A 10,546-nucleotide genomic window follows, 5' to 3' on the forward strand; every position below is an offset into this window, starting at 1 on the left:
TACAAATTTCTATATAAATAGAAATAAAGTGTCTGGAGTGGCCAGGAAAACAGGGAGTGGCAGAAAAGGACCAAGCAGTGGCAGTGCTGGTGGGGTGTTCCTGGCAGGGGCAGGGTGGGCTGGGCTGGGGTGTTCCTGGCAGTGCTAGGGTGGTTTCTGGCCAGGGGGGCAGCTGCAGGGCTTGGGGGGCAACAGCTGGCTTTGAAGCTGCAGGGTGATGAGTCTGAGGAAACGAGAGCTCTGGAGACAGGCTGGGGCGGGTGAGTGGGGCCTGGTGGCCGCAGGCTGGAGCAGGGACGGGTGGGCAGATGCTTGGGAAGGGTCCAGCCTTTTCAGCTCACCCGGAGCCACAGCTACCAGGCCTGCCCTTCTCTGGGAAGCCAGGTCAGAGCCTCGGGGGCTGGAACCCAGAGGGCGAGGCCATGCCATCTGAATTGCAAGGCCTCTCAATGCCGGCAGGAGAGGACTGAGCCGCACCCAGACCGGGCCCAGCCTCAGGGGACACTGGCCAGGGGCACTCCCCCGCACCCGAGAGGGGCCGGGCACTCAGAGGCCCGCTGAGCCCTGTCAGGACCCGCAGTGGCGGGGGGCTAACCAGCACTGGCCCCAGGAGACCCCTCCCCAGCACCACTATTCCCTAAATGAGCCCAAGGCTTGGGTCAGGGGTGGCGCGGGGCTGGGGTGACAGGGAAGATGAGCTGGGGGATATCGAGGGGGTGCTGCTGACCCCTCAATCCCCTCTGTACAAACCCCCTCCAGCAGCAGGACTTGAGATGGATCCAGGCTCCCCGGTGTAGCCCTCCCCCAGCGTGCACACAGCCAGCCCACAAAGCCCCAGGATGGTAAGGCCCTAAAAATGCAAGTTATGGCAAAAAGCATCAGAACAAACAAGCACACGCCAGGCACCCCGTCAAGGGTGGGAGAGGAACCCCGGGATGCCGCTGTTCCCTGGAAGAGCCTCGTCGGGCCCTAGGAATCCTCACTGCGGGCTCCATTTTCCTGACCACTTGCACACTCTCCTCAAACAGATGCAGCCCTGGCGGGCCTGAACCATCCTCCCCAGAAACACACCACCGGGCAGTGCGGGGCCAGCCTCCCGGAGCTCTGACCCGACTGCTGCTCGGAGTAATCTGGGCTTTCCTAAGACCCTTTCATGGTAAAAATAATAGTTGTCCACTTCACAAAACACACATAAGCAAAAAACAAAAATAAAAGGGCCTCCCACACCACAGAGCGGTGCCCACAGCTCCCGCCCAGTGTGTGCGTGCCTGTCCACATGGCCGCCCCACTCTGGGGCCAAATCAAGAGGTGGACAATGCCCAAGGTCCAAGTTCAAGCTCTGCCCAGGACCACCCCGAAGCCCTCACCGGCACACAGACCACAGGCGTGGTCTGCTGGCCCCGGCAGCTGGAGCTGGCACAGACCGCCCCACCCCGGGGGGCAGAAGGCCGCTCACCTGCCCACGAGTGGGTCCCGAGACCACCGGGACGGGGCTTGGACCCAGGAGGCTGCAGAAGTCAGGCTGGAGGCCCTGATGGCGGACGCTGGGCGGAGACCCGCCAGGCTCAGGAGCCCGCCTCCGCCAGAGGCCCCTGGAGACAGCCCGGGTGGGCCGGGCTGCTGACCAGGCCGGGAGAGGTCCAGTCGCGACTGTCGAGTACCCGGAGCGAGAGGGCAAGTGCCCAGGGTGCGCTCTCACGCCTCCCCTCTGCGCCTGGCCCCTTGAGGGTCAGAGCCTGCGGCCAGTCACACAGAGGCCCCACGTGAGTCACCGGGCGGCCACAGCTGGAGACCTGCTGGACGCTTCCAAGGGGGCAGCCTCTGGCCCCAGCCCCTCAGACCAACCAGGAGACAGACAGAGGAGCCCCAGAGCTAACCTCCCAAGGCCTCTGGCCTCTGACCTCTGACTGGTCACCTGCCCTGTGGGCAGCCCAGTGCCTTTCACAAAGTGCCCACAAGCTGGGGATTTTCCACCACTCAAAATAAGACTTTAGGGAGAAAAATTTTCTTGGTGCCACTAACTGAAGCCCAGCGAATTCCTGGAACACATGCCTTCAGCCTTCTCGAGTGTGAGAACCAAGGCTGGCGCTCCCTGCCGGGAAGGAGGGGGCTGAGCTGCACACCCCTAGCTCTGGGGCCCCCCACCCTCACCAGCTGCCATGGGGAGGGCTCAGGGGTTCGGTTCCAAGTCTCCCTCCAACCCCTAGCATCTGCCCGAAACATTTCCGAGGGAAACTGGCCCAATTCCCCCACAGCCGGGGGAGGGGGCTGTCTGACGCTCCCAGGTCGGGAAACTGACTGACCACAAGCAGTGGAAGTGCACTGGCGTCCCTCGAAAGTTCTTGTTTTATTTTTAGGTGAGGAGCTGCCGGTTGGACCCCCGGGCCTGGAGACGTGAGGATGGGGTGAGTGGAGGGGGACCCTTGGCGGGATGGCTCTGCGCGCGGGTCTCCACCGCGGAGCCGGAGTGGCGGAGCGCGCCCGGGGCACTTACCCGGCCGGCGGGGCGCGGAGGCTAGGGCGCGCCGGCGCGAGGCGTCCGCCGGGACCGGGAGCTGTGTTGGCACGGCTGCCGGCGCTCGCATCTCAGGGACCAGGCGGCGGCTGCGGCCGCGAAAGGACAGCTCCACCCCGGCACGCGAGCCGCCCCGCCCCGAGACGACCGAGCCCCGGCGGCGGTAGGGGGCGCGCGCGTGCACCCCGCGCGGTCCTGGTCCCCGGGTCGGCTCGTGCATCCCCGTCCGGGGGGTTCTGCCCTGCGCCCCTCTCTCCCCGTGGTCTCCGAGTCCGAGTGAGCCACGGTGGGCTCGTGCCCTGCGTCTGTCGCGTCCTCGTGGAACACTCAACTCTCTGTCGCCTCCAGGCTGCGCTGTGCCCCTCGGGGCCCGCATGCTCCCCGCTGGAGCCCCGGACTCTATTCCTCGCCTCCAGTCGGGGGCCCCTTCCGCCCGGCCAGCTGAGGCAGGTGCGCACCTAACCGCGGTGCGGAGGTGCAGGGTCCGAACTCCCCTAGCCGCTGGGTCCATCCGGATCAGAATGTGTAATGTGAGCGTAGCATGTCCTGCTCTACCTGCTTCGGTGGGGTTATTGCTAAAACCAAAGGGTCTTACAGTTTAAGATATTAATATAGTACTTTTAACCTTGCACCTTCCAGGAGGAAGTCTTGATCCAGACTTTTCTGGTTCACAGGAGCTAAGGCCTCCAGCCGACCCTTCCCATCTTTCTGGCGCTCCTTCCCTCTCTTCCACCCTGACCCTACTACCCTCCCTCCATCTTGGTGGACATGTCCGGACTTTGGAAGGCCCGCTTTCCCTCACTGGGTTGGAGCTGCATATCTGGCCCAGTGCCTCCCAGACATCCATGAGCCTCACCTCACACCCTGGGCTCTCCACAAAGTCTGAAGGGTCCCGGAGACCTCGGCCCAGGGGACTCCTTGTGTTGCCGCGGCAATCCAGACCCTCCCTAGTCCCCAGGGAACCTCGCATTATCTTCATGCAAGCCCACAGCCAGCCCTGATCCCACCCCCACCCAGAGCCCCGGTCCCATCCTGACCTCACAGACCACAGGCCTCAGGACCTTGGCACTTGGCACTTGGTCCTGCTCCCGGATATCTCTTCTGCAGATACTGGCAGGACTGGCACTCAAAGATCATCCACCCCAGATCAAACCCTGCTGTCCATCTCCTCTGCCTTTCACAGGGCTTATTCTTGCCTAAAATCACACAGATGTTTCTTGCTCCAGTGTCTAATAGGCAAACTCACCAGGGCTATTCACTTCTACCTGAGGAAAAGCAGAGTCCCCACTCCAGAACAGGGACTCAAAGTGCCAGCTTTTATTATTATTATTTTACATTACCTTTTGACATGGAGCAACATGCAGCTATGTGGCTGTATTTTTTAAGTAGTTAAAATCAGCTGCTGTATCTTGATCCAATTTTTGTAAAGTGCATTATGCACGGAAAAACTCTGGGTGCATAACTCAGATTACAGGTGAACTTTCATTTCTTTTTCCTTATTAAAAGTTCCACAATTTCTGATTATTTTGCAGAAGCACGGAGTACTTTTGAACTACTTTCATTGTTTTTCCTTTTTGTTAGAAAGAAAGAGTAAACGCAGGTAAGACGTTGGGAGGGTACATCTTGGATGGCAGGGTAACAGGGTCCCCTCTGTGAAGGCCACCCTGTAGGGGCCCTCAGAGTGGGACGAAGGGTAGAGACCCCTGGGTGGGTGCCCGAAGGACACGGAGCTTTGTTTACAGAGACCTGCATCCACTGCGTCCTCTCGAGCTTGCTCCCCGGGCATCGTTCCTACCCACCCACCAGCCCTCTGGGGAGCCCGCCTGAGTGAGACACCTCAGTGCTTCTTGCAGCCTCTTCCCAGGGCCGCCCCGCGCCTAGTGCAGGAGAAGCCAGTGTCCACACCCTGCCCCCGCCCCCCGCCACTCCAGCCACCCCGTCGGCTGTGCCTGCCCCAGAGCCCACGGCCTCTGCAGACCTGGGGGCCGTCACTGGGACTGGACACAAACAGGGCACCCCTTCCCAGGCCGGTGCCCCCTCTGAAGTCCCAGGGACTCAGGGTGACCCCCTTTGTGAGAGTCCCTGGGTGCCATTCCCACCATGACGAGGGTGATTCCAGGCCTCCCGGGCAGTGTTCTCAGGAGGTCAGCGGGACACAGTCCACACAGATTGGGCAGACACACGACAGTTTGTGGGTGCCCTGTTTTATTCACCATCATGTGGAGAAGGAAATGGCAACCCTCTCTAGTGTTCTTGCCTGGAGATTCCCATGTACAGGGGAGCCTGGTGGGATGCAGTCCGTGGGGTCGCAGAGAGTCGGACGCAACTGAGCGACTGAGCAGCGTGACCACCCTGCCCTCTGCCCCCCACACTGTGTCCCTCTGGGGCTGCGACTCCGGCGGGGTTCTCTTCAGAACCTCCCCTCCCTCCGCACTCAGGAATCCCAACTGCAAATAGGCTCCAGGTAGCTGAGTCTTCCCCCTCTCTCCGCCCTCCTCGCCCCGGCAACGAAGGTCCAACCAGCCGGGGACAAATTCCTATTGCCTGGATCATTTGTCCTTCTAGGGTGGGAGGGCAGCCACTACCTGGCTTGGAAAAGAGACCACCCCCCAGGTGCCTTCGCTGCTCACTGGGTGTCCGCGTCCACGCCCCAGACTTGCCATCCTGGGAGGTGGGTGACAGGATGACTACACAAGCCTGAGTGCCATCCCCGCTGTGCCCGCCTGCCCTCCCCCAGGGGTTCACCGGCCTGCTACAACCGCCCCCCCACCCCGCCCCCAGACAGCCAAGGCCTCCTCAGGGGCGGACAGGGGTGTGCGGTCACTCTGCAGGTGCCCAGCACAGGAGCCAGGCCACACGGGCCCGGAGGACAGCGTGTTGCCCAAGCAGCCCTCGTTCAGGGCTGGGCTTTCTCTGTCCCCCTGCTCGGGGGGGCCCGGAGTGCCGCAGTGTCCCCTCCCTGCCTGAAGGCCATCCCTGAGTGTGCCTCGCTAAGTGTGCCTCGCTGAGCGTGCCTCCCTGAGTGTGCCTGAGTGTCCCTGCGTGTGCCTCCCTGAGTGTGTCTCATGTGTGTCCCTGAGTGTGTCCAGTGTCCGGTGCATGGCCAAGCAGGGCTTCCCACTCCAGGGCACAGAACGGACGAGGGACTGTGCCCTCTGGCCTAGCAGGGGGTCAGGATCCCCAGGAGCCCTGCTTGTGAAGAGGGTGCGGCCAAGACCCCAGGCTCTGCCCTCCTCTCCTCTTGCTCCAGGGGCCTCGCAGGCGCTGCTCCTTCTGACTGGAATGCTGTCCTGCATTTCCTTCAGCTTCTGGCAGAGGCCACCCCTGCCTCCCTCACTCCCGACCTTTGGGTTTTTTGTTGAGGGGTTGGTGGGGGTGTATTTTCACCTATTAACTTCATCCCTAACCTGCTACAACCTCACAGCGCAGAACCAGCCACTGTGGGGGCAGAAGGGAGGGGGAGGGGAGGGGGAGGGGAGGGGAGGAGGGAGGGGAGGGAGGGAAGGAGGGGGAGGGGGGAGGGGAGGGGAGGGGAGGGGAGGACGGGCAGCTCGCTACAGCTACTTCCTTTCTTGCACAACCCGCTCCCTATGAACGATGACTCACTTGGTTTTCTTTGAACCTGCCTTGTCCCCCACATCCTTTGGTGTCCAAGAAGCGAGCCTTCCGCAGCTCTGTGAGTCAGGCTGCCTCAGCCCCCGCCCCGCCCCGGGGCCCCCCTCCAGGCTCTGTCCACCAGGGACCGGGCCCCTTCTCCATCTGGGCTGCGGAGCATCCTGCAGGAGCTTCCCAGTTCGAGGATCGTGGGGGACCTTCTCAGAAACTGTCCTGTTGGACTGAGGGCGGCTCCCCAGAGTTCCCTGCTCCTGTCTGCGCCCCTGCTCCCCTGCGGTCTTGAACGCACCTTAGATCTGGAAAAGGCTCTCTTCTGTTCTGAATTTCTATTCCCCACAGTTTGCTCTGTTCCCTAGCTTTTTCCCATCCAGATGTTCTACTTCCATTCTGTATCATTTCTTTTTTTTTTCTATTAGAAACTATTTTATTGAAGGATAGTTGATTTACAATGTTGTTATTTTCTGCAGTACAGCAAAGCAATTCAGTTATACACATATATATATGCATTCCTTTCTATATTATTTTCCATTATGATTTATCACAGGCTACTGAATATACTTCCCTGTGCCGTATACAGCAGCATCTCATTGTTTCTCCATTCTGTACATACTAGCTTAAATCTGCTTACCCCAAACTTTTACTCCACCTGTCTCCCTATCCCTTCCCCTCGGCAACCACAAGTCTGTTCTTTATGCCTGTGAATCTCTTTCTATAGAAACTTAATTTCTTGTTGGTAAGAAGAGGAATACTGTCTTATTAGCAGCATTTTATAATTTAATTTTACATTCTTGTAAAATTTCATAATAATATTTAGTCTAATTTTTTTTTCTACTTTACAATATTGTATTGGTTTTGCCATACATCAACATGAATCTGCCACGGGTGTACACGTGCTCCCCATCCTGAACCCCCCTCCCACCTCCCTCCCCGTACCATCCCTCTGGGTCATCCCAGTGCACCAGCCTCAAGCATCCTGTATCCTGCATCAAACCTGGACTAGCGATTCGTTTCATATATGATATTATACATGTTTCAATGCCATTCTCCCAAAACATTCCCCCCTCTCCCTCTCCCACAGAGTCCAAAAGACTGTTCTATACATCTGTGCCTCTTTTGCTGTCTCGCATACAGAGTTATCGTTACCATCTTTCTAAATTCCATATATATGCGTTAGTACACTGTATTGGTGTTTTTTGTTCTTTGAGTAGAAGTGGTTCTTTTCTAATGGACGCGATGTCTTCGGCCGTCTCCGAGACTGTGGACGTCAGGAGTTCTGAGCTGTTCCTCAGGTCCTTGCTCTGCCCTCTTACAGGTGCCGAGTGAACCGTGCGGCGCTTCTCACAGAGGGAGGCACTGCTCCGGGTGGACAGAGCGCTGGGCCTGTCGGGCAGTGCATACCTGTGGGCACTATCTCAGATGGTGGCTCCTGCTCAAGGGTGGAGGGGCTCCCTGTTCAGGGAAGCCTCAGCCCCCACCAGCCCCTGCCCTCCTGAGCCTCCCCAGGCTCTTAGGACCCTGACTGTCAGCTTTTCCCTGGAATTTGCCCTTCCTAGATTCTGGGGGCAGACGTCTACCTCTCTGTTTCTGCGCATTGTTGGAAGAAAATTTCAGTGAGACCTCATTGCTAGAAACTAGTCTGAACCTATATGAACCAGGTGAGGGCCCAGCACAGCCGGCCTGGAGTGGGGCCTGGTGGGAAGAGTGGCTGGGTCCAACGGGCCCCCTGTGCACCCACCTCTGCATGAATAGAGCAGGGCCAGGGCATCCTTCCGCCAAACCCCAGTCTAAGCACCACTTACCACATGACCTTGGCCAAATTATGGGTCCTCTCTGAGCCTTCACTTTCTCATCTATAAAACAGGTAAATATAGACCAACAAAACAGAGAGCCCAGAAATAAACCCTCACACTATAGTCAGGGATGCTTGACAAGGGTGATGTCTTTGCTTTTTAATACACTGTCTAGGTTTGTCACAATTTTCCTGCCAAGAAGCAAGCGCCTTCTAGTTTCATGGCTGCAGTCACTGTCCACAGTGATTTTAGAGCCAAGAAGAAGAAACCTGTCACTGCTCTCACCTTTTCCCCTTCTATTTCTCATGAAGTGATGGGACTGGATGCCATGATCTTACTTTTTTAAATATTGAGTTTTACATTGGCTTTTTCACAGATCATTAGGGAAATGCAAATAAAAACCACAAATAAGATACTACCTCACACTTATTAGGATGGCTACTGTCAAAACATTGTTCAGTTGTTTCAGTTCAGTTCAGTCACTCAGTCATGTCCCTCTCTTTGCGACCCCATGGACTGCAGCACACCAGGCTTCCCTGTCCATCACCAACTCCCAGAGTTTATTCAAACTCATGTCCATTGAGTTGGTGATGCCATCCAACCATCTCATCCTCTGTTGTCCCCTTCTTCTCCTGCCTTCAATCTTTCCCAGCAATGAGTCAGTTCTTTCCATCAGGTGGCTAAAGTATTGGAGTATCAGCTTCAGCATCAGTCCTTCCAATGAACACCCAGGACTGATCTCCTTTAGCATGGACTGGTTGGATCTCCTTGCAGTCCAAGGGACTCTCAAGAGTCTTCTCCAACACCACAGTTCAAAAGCATCAATTCTTTGGTGCTCAGCTTTCTTTATAGTCCAACTCTCACATCCATACATGACTATTGGAAAAACCATAGCCTTGATTAGACAGACCTTTGTTTGCAAAGTAATGTCTCTGCTTTTGAATATGCTGTCTAGGTTGGTCATAACTTTCCTTCCAAGGAGTAAGTGTCTTTTAATTTCATGGCTGCAATCACCATCTGCAGTGATTTTGGAGCCCCCAAAAATAAAGTTTGACACTGTTTCCACTGTTTCCCCACCTATTTCCAATAAAGTGATGGGACCAGATGCCATGATCTTAGTTTTCTGAATGTTGAGTTTTAAGCCAACTTTTTCACTCTCCTCTTTCACTTTGATCAAGAGGCTCTTCAGTTCCTCTTCGCTTTCTGCCATAATGGTGGTGTCATCTGTGCTCTGAGGTTATTGATATTTGTCCCAGCAATCTTGATTCCAGCTTGTGCTTCATCCAGCCCTGCATTTTCCCATGATGTGCTCTGCATATAAGTTGAATAAGCAGGGTGACAATATACAACCTTGATGTACTCCTTTTCCTATTTGGAACCAGTCTGTTGTTCCATGTCCAGTTCTAACTGTTGCTTCCTGACCTGCATACAGGTTTCTCAGGAGGCAGGTCAGGTGGTCTGGTATTCTCATCTCTTGAAGAATTTGTCAGTTTGCTGTGATCCACACGGTCAAAGGGTTTGGCATAGTCAATAAAGCAGAAGTAGATGTTTTTCTGGAACTCTCTTGCTTTTTTGATGATCCAGCAGATGTTGGCAATTTGATCTCTGGTTCCTCTGCCTTTTCTAAACCCAGCTTGAACATCTGGATGTTCACGGTTTACATACTGTTGAAGCCTGGCTTGGAGAATTTTGAGCATTACTTTGCTAGTGTGTGAGATGAGTGCAATTATGTGGTAGTTTGAGCATTCTTTGCAATTGCCTTTGGGATTGGAATAAAAACTGACCTTTTCCAGTCCTGTGGCCACCTCTGAGTTTTCCAAATTTGCTGGCATATTGAGTGCAGCACTTTCACGGCATCATCTTTTAGGATTTGAAATAGCTCAACTGGAGTTCCACCACCTCCACGAGCTTTGTTCATAGTGATGCTTCCCAAGGTCCACTTGACTTCACACTCCAGGATGTCTGGCTCTAGGTGAGTGATCACACCATCGTGATTATCTGGGTCGTGAAGATCTTTTTTGTACAGTTCTTCTGTGTATTCTTGCCACCTCTTCTTAATATCTTCTGATTCTTTTAGGTCCATACAATTACTGTCCTTTATTGTGCCCATCTTTGCATGAAAAGTCCCCTTGGTGTCTCTAATTTTCTTGAAGAGATCTCTAGTCTTTCCCATTCTATTGTTTTCCTCTATTTCTTTGCATTGATCACTAAGGAAGGCTTTCTTATCATCCTTGCTATTCTTTGGAACGCTGCATTCAAATGGGTATATCTTTCCTTTTCTCCTTTGCCTTTAGTTTCTCTTTTCATAGCTGTTTGTAAGGCCTCCTCAGAGAGCCATTTTGCTTTTTTCTGTTTCTTTTTCTTGGGGATGGTCCTAATCACTGCCTCCGATACAATGGCACGAACCTCCATCCATAGTTCTTCAGGCACTCTGTCTATCAGCTCTAATCCCTTGAATTTATTTGTCACTTCCACTATATAGTCATAAGGGATTTGATTTAGGTCATACCTCAATGGTCTAGTGGTTTTCCCTATTTTCTTCAATTTAAGTCTGAATTTGGCAATAAGGAGTTCATGATCTGAGCCACAATCAGCTCTTGGTCTTGTCTTTACTAACTGTATAGAG

Source organism: Bos mutus, chromosome 20, assembly GCF_027580195.1.
Source record: "Bos mutus isolate GX-2022 chromosome 20, NWIPB_WYAK_1.1, whole genome shotgun sequence".
Classification (NCBI taxonomy): Eukaryota; Metazoa; Chordata; class Mammalia; order Artiodactyla; family Bovidae; genus Bos; species Bos mutus.